The sequence below is a fragment of the Chamaea fasciata genome, unplaced genomic scaffold (genome assembly GCF_029207755.1).
Source record: "Chamaea fasciata isolate MVZ Bird 193981 ecotype frontalis unplaced genomic scaffold, bChaFas1.0.hap1 SCAF_6, whole genome shotgun sequence".
Taxonomy (NCBI): Eukaryota; Metazoa; Chordata; class Aves; order Passeriformes; family Sylviidae; genus Chamaea; species Chamaea fasciata.
In genome coordinates, this window is record NW_027094091.1 from 66,229,189 (window position 1) to 66,246,284 (window position 17,096).

Here is a 17,096-nt window from a genome sequence, read left to right on the forward strand (position 1 = left end):
AGAAAGCTCATGGAAAATTCCTGGTGGCTGTGTCACCATTGCCCTAGAAAAACACTTAGACACCACCCGTATTTCAGCCTTTACACCTTTTTTTATGCCCTGAAGGAGGAGAGATGTTTAATTTGTACACAACAGGGATGTGTTTTCCCCATTTACTTAGGACAACACAAACCCCCCATCTGGGTCTAGAATTTGATGGTAGAAAACAACAAACCCCCCAAACGCTACCATCAAAATCACCTTGTGTGTCCAGAAGGCTTTTCCAAGATCCTTGTCAGCTTTTCTTTTTCCCTGGGTTCCTTCTCCCTGGGACAATTTGACACTTTTTTTGTGTGTGTGTGTTTCTTAAACTACTGAGCTAATTCTGAATTTAATGGTAATTCAACCTGCTACTAGTATTTTACTTTTTATGGGTTTAAAATTGATGGTGAAGATCTTTATTAGAATTGCTTGCAACTCAGCAAAACTAGAACATGTAAATGTAAGTATAGAGACCCCCAAAATGTGTGAAAATGAGAGAAGGTGACTTAGGTTTTGTGTAGCTTATGAAATGAAAGATCACAAAGCACCACACTGCTGATAAACAGGGCAAATCACTAATTTTAAAAACAAATAGAATGTTTTCTAGGTGTGAATTACTACTTCTACCACATTTAGTATGGCTAGGCTCCATATATATGGGTGACACAACTGGAAAATAAAAGAGCAGAGAAGAGTCAAAAGTGATTCAGTGGATACTTTCAGAGCCCTATATTTTTTTCCTGAATATATTTACCTTGCCTTAGTTGCACATAAGTTTCTAAAGTTAAAAACAGGAGTCTGAGCTAGCATTAATCCTGTAACAACTTCTGCAGATAGCCCAGCCTTTGACATTTACAAGAATTACTTCATTGAGTTTTATAGGTTGCAGTTTTGCTAAAATACAAAGTGCAATCACGTTGTATTTTCTGCAAGACTTTAGGCCACCTGAAAGGAAGGTCACTATTCCATTTGAAGTTTGTCAGCTCTTGTGTTTGTACAGGAATGAGAACATGGCACTACAGCACATTTTTCTGAATCCAATAAAATATGTGCTGTTGGAGAAATATTATAAAATCCTGCAATGCAGAGAAAACCAAACCATTAGGGATTGGGGAAGGAGGAAATTCAACCAGTTTAAACACACAGAAATGACAACAACAGAGAATTTTAAGAGACAACCTGCCTACAAAGTAACAATACCATACCTGGGCTCTCCTATTTGTGGTACTTTTGCTGCCAGCTGAGCTGCCTTATGAAAACCCTTCTGCTTTGTTACAGAACAATTGTGGTCTTGCTGATGTAAAAGAAAAAAAGAAATAGCAGAATACTGCGATGCTGTGTATCTGACATACTCTTCTTTCTGAAATTATACTGTGTTTTTTTCTCCAGCAGATGTTAGGCTCTAACAGATTAGGCAACTATTTCCTATGCTGACAAGGTCAGAATTTTTTGAGTCATAATCCCCCTTTGGAAAAGACTAAAAGAGGTGGTAAAGCTACTTTTGCAAGATTCAAACACTTTTGATCTCGACTTGGCTGCTGAGTTTTAATGTGCCCAGAGATCAAAGTTTACTCAGCATTCATGGGCTCCACAAGGTGGCAATCAGCTTATTACTTCATATGTATGATGTGTCATTTATGTCATGAGTCATGAGATGTTAGCACATGATGGGGAGAGTTGAAATGTTTTGGGAGAGACTTCATTCCTTCAACTGAAGGAAAAAAGTCCTTTTTTTTTTTTTTTTTTTTTCTGTTGGATCATACTTGCGAGTAAAGGACACTGTACTTTACTGTATTCAATTCCCAAAGTAAGGGCCATGGCAAATGTTTGTTAGGGTACAAGGTTACTTCCCTGTTCTGCCATTCTGTCTAGAAACATTCTTCAAATCTACAGTGGTTTATTTCTGGTAAGACTTGATCTTCTGCTCATCAACAGTAGATAGTGATGGCAGTTCTGTGGTGTGGGTATTGTTGTTCTTGGACAACAAGGTGGGTTCTCCATCACCAGAAGATGCATCCTCAGGCTGCTACTGCCTGTCTGTTGTCATGTTTGAAAGACTGAGGAGTGGGACTGGTAGGTATTTTTCCAAGAGGATGTTTCCAGGCTGTGCCTCTTGCCTACAGGCAGCTGTAAAGATTCTAAAAGGCAGAGGGAACACTCTAATTTTCACTTCTGACACAATCAGATACAGACATCTACCTCTGGATTTGCTTTCATTCTCATTGAGGCTAGTGGCATATGAAGAAAAACCCCAAAACACAGAGAGATTTTAGTGTTACTGCATCACTTAAAGAACAGCTCCTTGTTTTGTGTCTGGATGGAGACAGCTGGGCTCCCCAAGCTGTCCTGTCACCTTCCTTGTGTTACATCAGCACTGCACTGCAGAGAGCAGAAGGTACAGCTCTGCTACACTGAGTTTAAGGATCTCTTCAGTCTGCAGGGGTACTAAACATTCTGTGCTTTCCAGGCTCTGCCTTCAGTCCAGCCTTGCAGCAGCAAGGGAGAAAACCCAGTTTATTTGTCAAACAAATCTCCTCCAGTTCTGGGCTCTCCTCAAAAGCAGCCACAAAGGCAACGCTTTTGGCAAATTGGTGAAGTCAGCAGTACAGGAACCCCTGGAAATACGAATTTATAGTCTGTGGGGAAACCATTAATCTAAGGAGTAAATGATAAGCTGAAGAGGAGCATAGGATGATGTCACTCAGTTCATATCAATCTTCCAGTTCTGCAAAGAACCTTCAGCTTGCAGAACAGTGGGGATAGGTTGACAACACGTGGCTACTTCATGGCCTTTAAAATAACTTGCTGGATTCTTATTACTTCCTCTAAGACAGTTTTTGTACCAATGAGAAACCTAAACCTAATTGAAAAAGCCACCCTAAAAATTATTACATGAGTGATATATTGCAAGGACTGATAAAACATGATTAGACTTTGTTAAACTGGAGCTGATAGAGTTCTTGTAAACTTGTCTATAAATACAGTTTGTGGACATGGGTTCTTGTGAGAAATAGATCAGAACCATAAAAAGCAGCAACTTATGTTTTATATGAACATCTGGGCAAAGTATAAGAATATATGGCAAACATGCTAAATTCAAAAAAAGAAATCTTCGAACTTTGACCCCAGATTTATTTTCTGGGATTGACTTTAAATCTCTCTCCCTCTTATCCTCACCTTCAGGACTTGTCTGAGTTTCTGGAGACACAGAGTTTGGTGCATTCCTTTGGAACAGCCTGTCTGTAATTTTAAAATTTACAAGCAAATACATGCACTTTATATGTGCCACCTCAGAAAACAGCATTTCTGGAATAATACTAATTTTCTTTTTTTTTGTGTGAGAATCTGAAAGAAGCATATGTAGAATTTCTATGGATTAAACAGTTTATAAAACTAGTTTAATCCTGAGAGAAGTAGGATTATTTTAAAGGCTAAAGACTTTTTAAATTTTCCTGTCAGGTGTGTTGGGATCCTCTGCTTCTTAAATATATAAATATATAACACCAAAAGCAGCCAAGAGTAATTTAAAGCATGAGAAAATAGATACTCTTCTCACTCATTTAGTTTTCATCAGAGCTTATTATTTAAAAATATAAATATTTTTACCAAGCTACAAAAGTTTTAAAAAGCAAAATAGCACCACCTTGTGTTGATCAAAGTTTTTACGATCAGCCCCAATGTCTCAGTTTGAGATTATTGCTGTACAGATAAACCAGTGGCTTTCACAATATCAATTTGAGGTCAGATAAAGAAATAACCTTATCACTATTTCTATTATTAATGCTTTGGCTCCTTTTTCTTGTAGACCTTTCTTCCTTCTAAATCTTTATTTACCATTATTTACCAGTTTTTAGGGACGTCTAGAAAAAGTTCTTCTAGCTTAAACACTCTGGGTATGTGTAAGGAGTTATTGATTAAATTGTGATTTCTAGGCTTTTCTTCAGCTGGTTTAGATTTGGGAATGATGAGAAACTCCAGACAAAAATGACCTTCACCTCTCTTTTTTTTTTTTTTTTTTTTTTTTTTTAAATTATTTCTGGGCTTCTTTGTGCTCAGAAATAAAAGCATGATTGAGGTTAATCCCTATATCCTGAAAGGACTTCAGCTGCCTAAACCCTGTCAAAATCAATGGGTAGTGAAATGCCTGAGGATGAATCCCGAAGAATTCAATTTCTAGGCATTATATATTTATTTCTGAAAAAAGTTCCCCATTCATTCCTCCTCAGTGACTGATGGTAACATTTTGATCACTTTGTCCCACAAGCACCATTTTTGTGTCCCACTGTTTTGCTTAAGTTACTTACAAAAATGAATCGTGTATTATTTCTTGTGAAGTTAAAAAAAATATATATATATATATAAAGCTGACACATTCCTGGAATGAACATCAGCACGTTCATAAAATGAGCAAACCAACAACTAGTTAAACTCTCACAAATGAGTAGGGGATAGCTTGGGAGTTTGCCACAACATTGTTTTGGAACTTTTTTTTCTGTTCTATTTTGATGTGTTTGAAGTACGAAAACCAACTAGAAATGGAATTTTCTTCAGATTAATGAAGCAGAGGTAAGAAATTGCTGACTAGGAATCTAAGAGATACCAGCGACATGTCTTCCTGAGTGCACACAGCAGGAGGGTGGGGAGATCTCAGCTACCAAGCCAGAACCTTGCAGAACAAGGGTGATAACTGTGGGAAAGAGTTGCTTGAACATAAAAGCCTGATCAAAGCTGTTTAGCTTGGGCACAGTGCTGTAATGACACATTGCTGCTGCTGTGCTGCAAGTCAAATGAAAGCAGCCCCTGCTCCAAAAATAATTGTTATTTCTTAGATAGTTGCTAGCCTGATGGCAAAACCACGATGTTCATGTAGCTTTTATGATTTCTGCTGTTTTGGGAGAGAATTTTGTAAATACATTGTGTCATGTCTTGGCTTGATTGTTGTCTTCCAGCATCACGACTGCTTCTCACTGTGTACACACATAAAATTCAGGGCAGTCATGGAGTGGTGGTTTTGGATGGGGTGCTCTCCCTATCTATGTGATAATGCAATTCTAATCAAAGTACAGTGAAACTTAAATTTCTTCTGGTCTGAAATCTCAGCTATTTGTTTGCCTTCCATCTCATGGACGATCTGTGTTTTGTGGTGTGGCTCTATTTATAATGGGTTTGTTTTCAATATCCATGGAGGGACTTAGAAGTGCAACTAACCAAACTTGCTAACAGAATTTCACTCTAAATTTTAATTTCCAGCCCAGAAACACTAGAGGGCATTGCAAGTTCTGTGCTCATCCATGTGGTAACTCCACACTGCCCCTCTGTAACTGCAGTCTTCTCAGTTAACTAATAAATAACTCAGATTAACTAATAAAAGCTTGCTAACACGGTGGGAAAAGCTGTGGAGGCCATTTGCAGGCTGCAAAAAAACTTCTGGCACTTAAATGTCAAATAGAGTGAGTGTTTGCTTTGGTCAGCAAGCACACGCAGCACACACCATCAAAACCAATATAATGTGAAGGTGCACGTGGATTTCTCTGAAAATGGAAGAAAAAACTGTGTTAAGGAGATCCATTTCTGCAAATAGAATTGTCTAACTTGTGACTGGCAGCTGGCAGGGTTATATATTCCAAACCATCTCTGGTCTGAAAAGTAGAAAATTTTTTCCCTCATATGCATTGTACAAATTCTGTTCAAAATTAAAAAAAAAAAAAAAAAAGCTGATAATTTCATGAGGGTCAGTTGTAAGTGAGTTCAAAATTGCGCATGTGTTTTTTATAAAGATAGAAGAAAAGTACAGACAGAGTGTATATACACGAAGGGGGGATTTTAGGAGGAGTTTGGAGGTCAGTGATGCGGTAGAATTTGCAAGACTTCTTCGATTCTGCTGCCAAAAATCCAGGCTTTCCAGAAGCTTCTGTCCCCTATAAAATGCCACTGATTGTTCTTCCCGGAAATAACAGTGCAGGAAGAATTCCAAGGACAGAGAGAGTTCTTGAGACAGAATTGCTCATCTGGGATGCACAGAGGAATGTCTTCCTTTGAGGAGACAAGTTGCCTACCCTCCCTTATCTCTTTATCTGTTCTAGATGTCTGTTTGTGTCTGCATGTGTCAGACTTCAAAGACGTTTGTTTGGGTTTTTTGCTTGTTTTGGTTTGTTTTTGTTTGTTTGTGGGTTTTGTTTGTTTGAATTTTTGTTTGGAAAGTGCAAATTGTGCCACAGTGTTGGAGGTGAGGGAGTGATGCCAAGTAATGCAAGGAAAGGCAGCCTCCTCCTGCTTCCCTGATTCCTGACAGCTTGGCAAACCTGCACTGGCTGTGCACCTTCACAGGCAGTGTTTAACCAAAAATGATAAAGCCTGGATGTTTTTACTTAGTTATTTTGCATATTGGTAACTTACCCAGCCCATGTAGCTGTTTAACAGCATCTGTCACAACTGAACTGTTCTCAGGAACATTGTAGATTTCATATCAAGAAAAAGACATTACTCTTTTTTCTGAGTTGTCTATTTTGGAAAAATCACAGGAAATGGAGAACTAGGATACATACAGACACAGATGTCATTATCAGGAATAACAGAAAATCAGAAACCCAACTCCAATGAAATTTTCCTACCATGATGTTAGACCAGTCTCAGCAAAGGCATATTCCCATTAGAGGATGAAGACAAATAGGGAGGAACCCTAGGAAGCTCTGCAATAGGAAAACAAGCAGACAATGCTTCTCTTTTGATTAAAGCTTTTGTGCAAAATCCAGTGTAGAATGTAGCATCTGACTTGCAGATAAAAGTAATGGTGACTAAAGTCATGCTTTCACAAATAGAAAATATATTATTTGAGGATCTGAATTTTGTATTTCAGCTACAATATACGATATTTCATACAATTTCAAGAAAGTATGTTTTGTGAAGAAAGGGAAATGAAATTTTTTCATCACTGGATTAGTGTTTCAAGTTCACTTTCAAAAAATCTGGTAATTCAAGATAAACAAGAAGAGAATTGTTGACAAGATTATAGTATATTGTATATTTATCTGCTAACAACAGAAATAAAGAGCAACTTTCAGCAAGCGAAAACATCAAATGAGCTCTCTGTACCTGTCATAAGTTCTGGGGCTTACACAATAACAGAAATCTTATTGCATTGTTTGCAAGTCGTCAATAAAAATCTGTGAGGCTTGAGGTCACATAGAAATGTTTGGAAATTACAGAAAATCTGCAGTGGAAGCTTACAAAATGAGGACCAGAAGTCCTGTAGTGTTTTCCAGCAGGGCAGCACCAGATTTGTGTTTGACAGTTCAGGCTTTTGTGAATTGCTTACTTTCTTGTTATGAAAAACTGCTGGAGTGGCCACTAGCTCTAGTTTTCACTGGAACAATTGCACCGTGAGATTTGAAAATGTTTCTGTTCAGTGTCAGATGCCATGGGTTCTGCTGTTTGGTAGCAGGTGTTGTGACAGGGAATTCAGGTGCTGGTAGATCAGCTATAGCCCAACGCTGATGAGTTACTAAACAAGAGGTCTTCACGTACTCAAGCACAGTATCTGCACCCTCTGCATCAGAAATACCTTGTGTTTTGTCATTAGATTTATCTTTAAATCTTGTTTTCTTTACCTCTTAAATATTTTTTCTGCTCATAATCAGCTGTAGTTAAGAGCTTGGGTAGTTCATTGGTGCTTACTTGTCATCCATTCCAGGTAGTGGCAAATCATAGAATGTTTTTTTTTCTAGCTATAGCTAGTCAGAAAATGATTTTTGTTTCTTTGGTGGTGAATTTGCCACAGCAATCCGTGCATTAATCTGCAGCTTTCAGGTTCCAAACAACATAAACTTTATTATCTACTGTCTACTCTCCCCGGCACACACTGTGGCAGGGTTTCCAGCACATTCCTGGCACAGACCAGGTAAAACATGGGACAAGCCAGGCTGAAGAGTCAGATGCACAACCAGAGCTTGGTTAAAATGAATGAAAGGATTTTTTAGTGACTGTTGCTGCTGTCTAACCTGATTACAAGACCTTTGACTTCAACAGGAAAACATGTACATTGAGTTGAACATTGAAGTCACAGTGTACTTTATGCAGATGTAATTGCATTTTTAAATTAGCAAGATAAAGCCTCATTTCCGTCTCGGGAGAATCTCAAGTGCTTTAATCTGTGAATTATGTGTACATCTTTAATGTGCATAGAACAGCTGTGTGACTGCCTTTTAATATTCAGAAGTTTATTGAGAAAGAAGACTGGGATTCATCAGGAAGATTTTTAAGAAGAGAAACTAGATCAGCCTATTGCCAACCAGGAAAGCGATATGAAAACTCCAGGCCGTGTTGAAGGAGACTGCCATGATATATACAGGGAAAAAGGAAATATTCTGGTAATTTGGAACACAGACTAGCTTAAAACTCTTTGTAATATCTAGTACCTGCTGCACAAACCACTGCAACTTCTGTTTAGTTGGAGCTCTCTTAAGCACAAGTGGTCTACAGGAAGAAAAAAAATCAACTGCAGTACAGCAGAGCACCTCTCTTCAATTTAAACCAGCATGCCAAAATAATATTGATACATTCCAGAAATATCTATAAAGGCAGAGCTAATGCAACTCTGCTTTTATCAATGCCCAGTTATGTCAAGATGCATAACAGACCTTCATTATTGTAATAAATCAGTGACAAGGTATGCCGTAAAATCGTATTGTAGCTTAGTGTTATTTTTCCTGATTGGTAACCAATGAGGTCAGGCTCTGGATTTACTGGAGATCGCTGGAAGGGCAAGATGCAGTCATATTGTTTAGATTATGCACTAGTTTCCATCTCATAGTGAACTCTAAAATACTCCTCTTTTTTTTCTGAGGTGTTATTTGAAACATTTAGAATATCTCTGCATGGATTACATGTAGACATTCTTTTAAAAACACTTAAAATATTTTAATACACAAACGCTTCGAAGCTTACGGATCGTAGTAGCTCTGGGGCCTTGTTTGACAAGTACTCTGTAGCGGTGCTGTGCATAATTTTGGATATTTACAGGTTACAGCACCCAGTTTTCTTCTTTATGTCACTGAAAATGGATGTTCAGAACAGAGAGGAATAGTTAAAGAGCTCTGAAAACAGCAGCTGATCAAGTAACTAGAAACACATTCTTAAACTTGGAGAACTGGATTCTCAGCTTTAATGCCTTTCATGAGAAAAAACCCCAACTTTGCCATTTATATTGCATCAGTTCCATAATAAATAAAATTCTGGAGTGTATGCAGATTTTTAAAGGGTAGTTCAACATCTGATTAGAAGATAGAGCTTTCAAGAAGAATCTCTGATTTCATGCTAAATACTGAGGAATGCATGGAGAGAGCACCTCCAGGATGTTCTTTTGCACCCCCAAAACAGAACATAAAGTTACTAACAAGTTACTTTCCAGAATTCTTTTGAGGTTGGATGTGGCCTGATTGCTCTCATCATTCTGCAGGAGAGCAGAGGCAGCTCTTTCAGCTCTGTAAAGGGAGAACAGGACAAATTGCCCTCTAGCCACTTAAGGAATTCTGTAAAGGTTAAGGAGTTACATTTCTGGAGAGAATCCCAGTTTGATCTCCTCCACAAAAGAGGCCAACAGTAACAGCAGGGTGTTACTGATTAAAGGCTGGAAAATGCAGACAATATGATTTTACAGAAGAGAAGACTAAATTTAAAAAAAATCACATTGTGCAATTTTAAAATATATTAAAGCAAAGATTTAAAACCAGTACCTATTTCAGCAATTGTAAGAAATTATTTTTAAGTTAGTAAGTCATTATACTAACAACTTATACTTGGTTAGATAGATAACTTTGTAATAATATTTCTGTATTTGAAAGCGTCTTTATTTCCTTAAATATAAAAAAAAACCCATTCCAGCTCATACTTTGTGCTCAATTATAAAGTGTTTTCTCAAGTACAGGATTTAAAGAAGTAAATTCTGCTTAATCTGCAGAAACCACTGAGAACAGCCTCAGCTAGCTGCTTCTCCAGAAATCATGGGAACTTTTCTTGAGTACTTAGACAAAGAGAGGAGCCAGTGTTATAAATGATCAGAGCCAATTTCCAAAATCAAAGACTCATTTAACAAATTTGAAAAGCAATTTCGGGAAACGCCACGATAAATCAGGACAACATCGATCGAATGTTGGGTGGACAATCCGGGAGCAGCAAAGGGTGCTTCTCCGGAGTACTGCCCACAAATTCGGGGTCTCAGGGTAGGTGTTTTACACCATTTTTCTACCCTGAGGCGAAAACAAGACGGTAACAAAGAACCCGAAGAACATGACATCATGTACATAACATAATCATTGAAATGTCTGGTGTCTGCAAGGGATATCTGAAAGAGTTTCCTGAGAAATTGAAAAGACGTCTGAATGAAAAGTCTCCGAATCTTCCTTCAGTCAGAAGGTTTCTGCCGCCCTACGCCTAGATTGGTATCAGATCTCCTGATGAACTGTGAAGATGTGGTCAGCCCATGCTTAATGGACCGTTTCCCGGTTATCTTTTTGGCAGATGTCGAGGTAACACTTTTGGACTGTGAAAAGACTGTGGTATGTAAAGAGATGCCCTGGAACTTTTTCCAGGAATTCAGGGGTTTTTACATTCCACTGCAAAGTTTTAATACACACAATTTTAATCCATGAATTTAATACTATGTATCTATTACACCAGGAAACAGCTGACTGCAAACTACTTTGTACGTTGTTATTTGACCAGAATTGCCTGGAATTACTTTACACTTCATATGTCAGTAAGAAGTTCCTGATAACCTTTCTCTGTACCATAGGTCATTATCTCTTTTGTCTAGTCTGATACCATCAATGCACATGAACTTCCAAAATCCTAGACATTTTCTGCTGACAGCTGTGCTCGTGTTTGCTGAGTCACAGAAGACTTCCTTTGGGCAAAGAACAGCCTTGTAGGTATAATGGAAAACAAAAGCATTTTGAAAGATTTCCTTCCCTACTTTGCTATCTCTTTAGTTGCTGGCCAGCATTCTAATTTATAAAAAGGCAGTTTAAGAACTCTTAAGAAGTTAAACGGGACAATATTGTTACCTTCTTGTCCTTACATAGTAAAGAATAATAAACTTATTAGTATCTTAAAGTAGGTTTTATAATTGAGGCATCTGTTCCTTTAATGGTGAATGCAGTTAAAAATCTGTGCCCTATCTCCAGTTTAAATTTGTCTTCCTTCAGCCATTGTCCACATTGTTCTTGTTAAACAGAATTAATCGTTTTTTCTTTTTCTTTTCAACTCTTCAGTTGCTGGGTTTTGTTCTCTTTTCTTTTTAAATAAATAGGGTGACCAATGTACATTCTCTCACTCTAAGGTGATGCAAAGAGAGCTGAATGTGCCCTCATGTCTGAGGCACTACCTTCTCCAGCTCATCCTCCAGACTTCCAGCCTGGCACTCTTCATGGATTTCACTCATTTTACCAACTGTAATCTTATATTTACTGCCAGATCGTTGATCAAAATATTCAATACCAGTAAACTTAGTTCTAATACCAGGAAAATCCTATCAGGTGCAGTTTTATTGAATTAAGATTTTGAATGGATAGACATTTTGAGATACATGAAGAAATTTTTTCAAGCTAGTTAATGTGCTATTTTAAAGAATATTTTTTTCAGATATAATTAAAAAATCTACACATATTGCCATTCAGTTTATAATGTGGTCCAAAGCCAAATATAAATCAAGGAAAGCTTCTTTATTTTACTCTTCTTTACAACGAGTTTTTATTAAGTCAGACCAATATGTCTTTTCATTTACGTTTAAAATTTCTTATTAAGAACAGCTTAACCCATCTTGATTAACTGGAGTGGGAAGAAACTTTACAAAACCATGTTTGCTATTGATTTGTCTCTATAGAGTGAATCTGGAAGCAGGACATCCTGGTTTTCAAAATAACAGAAAATCCCTATTACTTCTGAGTATTGAAAGTTTCCATCAGATTGCAGAGACAAGATGAGTGATTTTACCACAGTGGGTGATATGGTCACCAGCAACAGGAGGCTGCAAAAGTCTATTTAGATGATTTATTACAGGCCAGATTTGATTTTGTGATGTTTCACATCTTGTGCTGGCTGTACTTCGGGTTGTTTCAGCGTGTCCACAGGCACTGAATTTGGTTCTTTAAGGGGCAAATACAGCTCTCTCAATTTTTACAAGTTCACATATTTATTTTCATGATGCTGTACTAAACATAATGGGTGCATTTAAAAATATGCACAGCATTTGATTACTTGAGCATTTTTATCTCCTAGCGTTCCTATCAGATGTGGAGAGCTGTCAGCATGAAATTGGATCCTGTAACTTCTCAACCTTGTCTAATGAAAAAAAAATAATCAGAACACCAGAACGTTTTATGGATTTTTATTGTTTGGAGATGCCTGTAATTGCTTTGTATTGCAAAAAAATACATGCCGTGTTCCAACTATGCTCTCCAGAGAGCTGGATCAAGAATTCCCATTGCTAGCTTTCAGTTATATTTCTCTGCCTGCTGAGGCTTTTGTTTTAAATTACTCATCCAGTCATTAACTTTTGCAGATTTTTTATATTAAACACAACAGTTACAAATGCTTTAATTTTATATTTTATTATTCGCTAAAGCCCTCCAGCTGGCCAGATTCCTCCTGTGTCAACATTCTGACACTTTTGTTTAGAAGATGTATCAGCATGTACAAGGCAATAGCCAATGAAATCTCCATTATCTCTGTTTGACAGGGAATGCTTTGAAAGGCTGTGTATTTTTAATGAATAGGGAAAAAAAAATCAAAGACAGGAGAACGTCTTGGGCCTTTGCACATAACAAAGGGGGCATATTTATTGACTGGTTGATACTGGATGTCAGATGGCTTGTGTTGAGAGTCGGCAGTCTCAAGAGTTCCATCACCTACAGGGAGTATTAAATATAGAATAAACACTCCAGAATAAACTGAGGGGCCATTTTTCTATCACAATAGCGGGTGGGTCTATTAAGTTAAATTATTAGCAGTGAAACTGAAGTCACAAAGCCTCAGATGAAATTCCAGGCAATAACTCATAATTTTATAGCTTTCTATCCTTGATTATTCCTTCCTCTGCAAACCTTGAACGTATTTCTTTCTACAACAAAAATAAGCCACTTTCCCCCCCCCCCCCCCCTTCTCTTTTGATGTTTGGTATTGATTCTATTTTTTCCCTCACTTCCCTTGCAGAGGTTTTAACACCTCATCTCCCTCCATTCTATTCCCTTCTTGTCCTGTACTACTAACACACCATCCTCGCTGTTCTAACACTCAGTATTTGCTGCTCTAGTTTCTTATCTTATCTTATCTTATCTTATCTTATCTTATCTTATCTTATCTTATCTTATCTTATCTTCCCTTAGAGCTAATTTTTATGATAGAACAGTAATGGAAGAAACTCCAAGAGGTATGGTTATTGTGTATGTAAAGAAAAAAACTCGTTACAGTGGTATGACTTGGGAAATGTAATGGCCATGTATTCATTTTCCCAAATGTATGTAATTTCTTTTGGCTCCACTAGGATATCCGATCTAATTCTTTATGTATACAGAAAGGCCGATCATGCCTGAATTTAAATTCTATAAATAATCCTAATTTCCTGATAAACAAATGAGAAAAACATTAGCTCACAAGTTTTTAGGCTCTCAGACTGTTTGGCTTGGATGGTTCTCTGGACATTCCTACACTGACCACAGATTGGATTTGTATATATAGAGAAACAAGACCTTAAATAACTTAAAGATTCAAGTTGTTCCCAGCTGGATCTGATCATACTTCCTGATTCTTGAATGTTTAAAACTGGACTGGGACAAGATAGTCTTGAGAGGAAATGTGAGCAAGAGATTTCCATGGTGAATCCTATGCACGGGTGTGTGCAGGTGTGGAGGATAAGGCACTGAGACCCTGCATTGCATAAAAACTACTTGGAGTCTGGTGTGCTATCAACAGGCCAGAGCTAAAATCCTCACTGTGAGGAACCAGTGAATGAAAACCTTGGGCAATGCGACTTCTTCCATTGGTAAACATTTTTTTGCCCCAGCAATTTCAGCCCACAGAATTTTCCTGGATCGTATGAGAGTTTACTAGGACAAGAATGGGTATAAAATCTCAGGACAAGAGCAATTATCATCCCATTTGATACCCTATAGCAAAAGCTCCAGGAAAGTGTATCCTGCAGCTGACCCCGTGATGTCAGCAGCCACTGCATGTGCTCAGGGGGACTCAGTTCCAGCACTTATTTGATCACAGGCCAGGCCTGCTGATTGCTGAATGTCAAAGAAAACAAGAAAACCTGAGCAGATAACACGAAATCGTGTAGAGGAGGAATTGTTGCTGAGAGAGTTCAAACGGAACAGTTTGGACTCTAGTCAAGAAAAAGCTGAGATTATTTGGAAAAGAGTGTAAGGAGAAAGGATATGCCAGTGAAAAGGTCAAAAAGGAAGTTTAAGGCAAAGCAACTTAGATAGCTGAGAACTTTGAATTAACAGACTAAAGCCTGATATTGTTGCAAAGAACCAGCAGCTTTCTCAATTAAGCCCTATCTGGCTATTGCATTAATGACTAATGAATCCTGAAGTCCCTGCTCAGATACAGCAAGGCTGGATTGAAACATGTCTCAGATCATCCAAGGTAGTTCTTACATGGAAAGAATAAGATGGGTGTAACCAGTTACCAAATGTAGTATTTGCTACATCCTGTACCCCAGAGCACTGTTTACATTTATGTAAATAAAGAAAGCTTACAGTAGTTATGCAGTTAATTTAAAAAAATTAAAGGTCAGGATGACTGGCTGAGAAGGGCCAAAATCTGGGATCTAATTATGCTTTCATTAGTCCTTTTAAAGCTTGCTCCTTCTCACACAAACTTGTAACTTCTTCCTGTGCTTCATAAACATACCTGCTGACTTTGTGACCAAAAGGACACAAAGCTACAGCTGAAATTCAGCTACAATTTAGCTTGGCCTGATCTGACATTGTGGGGACCTGGTTACATTTCAGTAAGCAGGGGTTGAAGTGAAAGTGGTGGGAATAGAAAATTTTCTGAAGAGCCTCTCTTGTAAGTTGTCACTAGGTGTTCAAGATAAAATCACATAACCTTCAACTCAAATTCCCATGAGTATTGGAGATCAGGGAATTCTGTTGTATAGAGTAGTAGTCCTGTGGCTGGAGCGCTTACAAATAAAGCAAGTGGAGTATACAAATAAAAATGGGAGACATTTCTATATCTGACCTTAAAAAATCTGTCTCCCACAGTCATGACTAGACTGGAGCAGGGCTGTCTTGTACCTGTAAAGGTACTACTGCAGAAGCTGCGTGATTTTCTGTAAGACACTGAAATGTGCCCTGACTCAGAAGGACTGAGAGAGAACCGTTCTCTGACTTGGTGACAAGGGCTCTTAGTTTATGAGCAAACCAGTTCCTGTTTCAATGATTCCTTAAAACATGTTTGGGACAGTTAACTGTTTCCATAGGAGACAAGGGAGATCTAGAACATTTCAAAACCAGCAACTGAGACCCCTTGTGTTTTAGGGGCCACCACCGCCTTTGTCATTTTTTTTGCCTACCCCTAAAATGCTTCCAGGTGAGGTGTTGAGTCAAAAAATAGGCACTGGACAAATTCAGCAAGTAAAACTTTCTTTTGATAAATAGTCAGTTTCCCAGGAAGTGTCAGCACATGAAGAGAGAGCCCATACATTACTAATTTCAACATGACCTCTAAATTTCTCTACAATCATTGCTGCACCAGAAAAGCCCATCAAGTTTCAGCCAAAAAATTATTATGTGTTACATATGTATTGATTCAGGATTTTACCTGCTTTTGAAAATAAAGCTTGAGAATGGTTAGCATGCAAGAGCACAAATGCAGGGCAGAAAAATAATTACCTAACATTATATGTTCCCCTTTTGAAAATGACACAATTCTTGACTAAATAGTATACACAGGGTATAATCACTGGAGTCACAGCTTTGCTCTGTCAAAATTCCCCTTGCAAATGGTGTTACACCTCCCTTCATGGTCCAGAAACATCAGATTTATAAAATCTGGAGAAAAGAGTGCTAAAGTAGGACTTAAACCAGCCTCATTGTATCACTTAATGATGATTTAAATAGACCATCCAGGGAGAAAACATCAATAGCAATTCTGTGATAAACAGAGCTTTAAATTGATTTAATAAAATAAAATGTCTCAATTGTTATGAAAACATTGCCAAGAGCTCTGAACAGACTCCACTGCCTTGTTTTTAACATTCAGCTGAATTCTACGTGTATTTTAATATTTGTTTGTTCTGAAAACATAGCAACCTGCCTCAGGCAGATCAGTAACAGGCAAGCTGGCATAGTCAATTATATAAGGGATTCTGACCAAGCAGCTGAAAAGCAACTATTTAAAAATCAGCAATCCTGTTTCAGAGAACAAAATTAGAGACTCTGAAGCGTTCTCTTTACCAAATTTTATTACTATTTGAATTGCAAAAGAGGAAAAAACCCAGGCTTCTTTCTTTGAATGGCATTGTTGAAGAAATTCTTTTCAAAGATAACAGTAAAGGAGAAGTGAGTGTCTTTACATACAGGACAATTTGCATCATCCTCACACACAGGGAAAAGTCAATAACCATGGTACTTTTGTTTGAAATGCATTAAATATCAGAGCAGGAACATTCACTTCTCTCTTTTGAAGGACAAGCATTATGAAGTTACAGAGATAATTATTTAAAAAAACACATTCAACAAGTTTCCATTAGAATTTGCCTTCTTAGCATACACATTTGTGCCATACATCAATGTTTCATCTTAAAACTCACCCTCAGCTGTGTGTCTGGAGTGATTCTGAAGGTGACAAAGGGCACCTGTTGTTTTTAAACCCTTATACAGCTCTTCCACTGTGAGAGCACAGCTGGCTCACCTCACTCTCTGCCTCGCACTCTACTGATTCCAGGGCTCCAAATCTTTTCTCTCTCCCATTTCCCTAACCTTAACCTAGTCCATTTGCTCTCATAACAAGCGTGCTAACTGTTTCTGTCATTAGGGTGGGTCAAATGCTTTCCTTTGTAACACCAG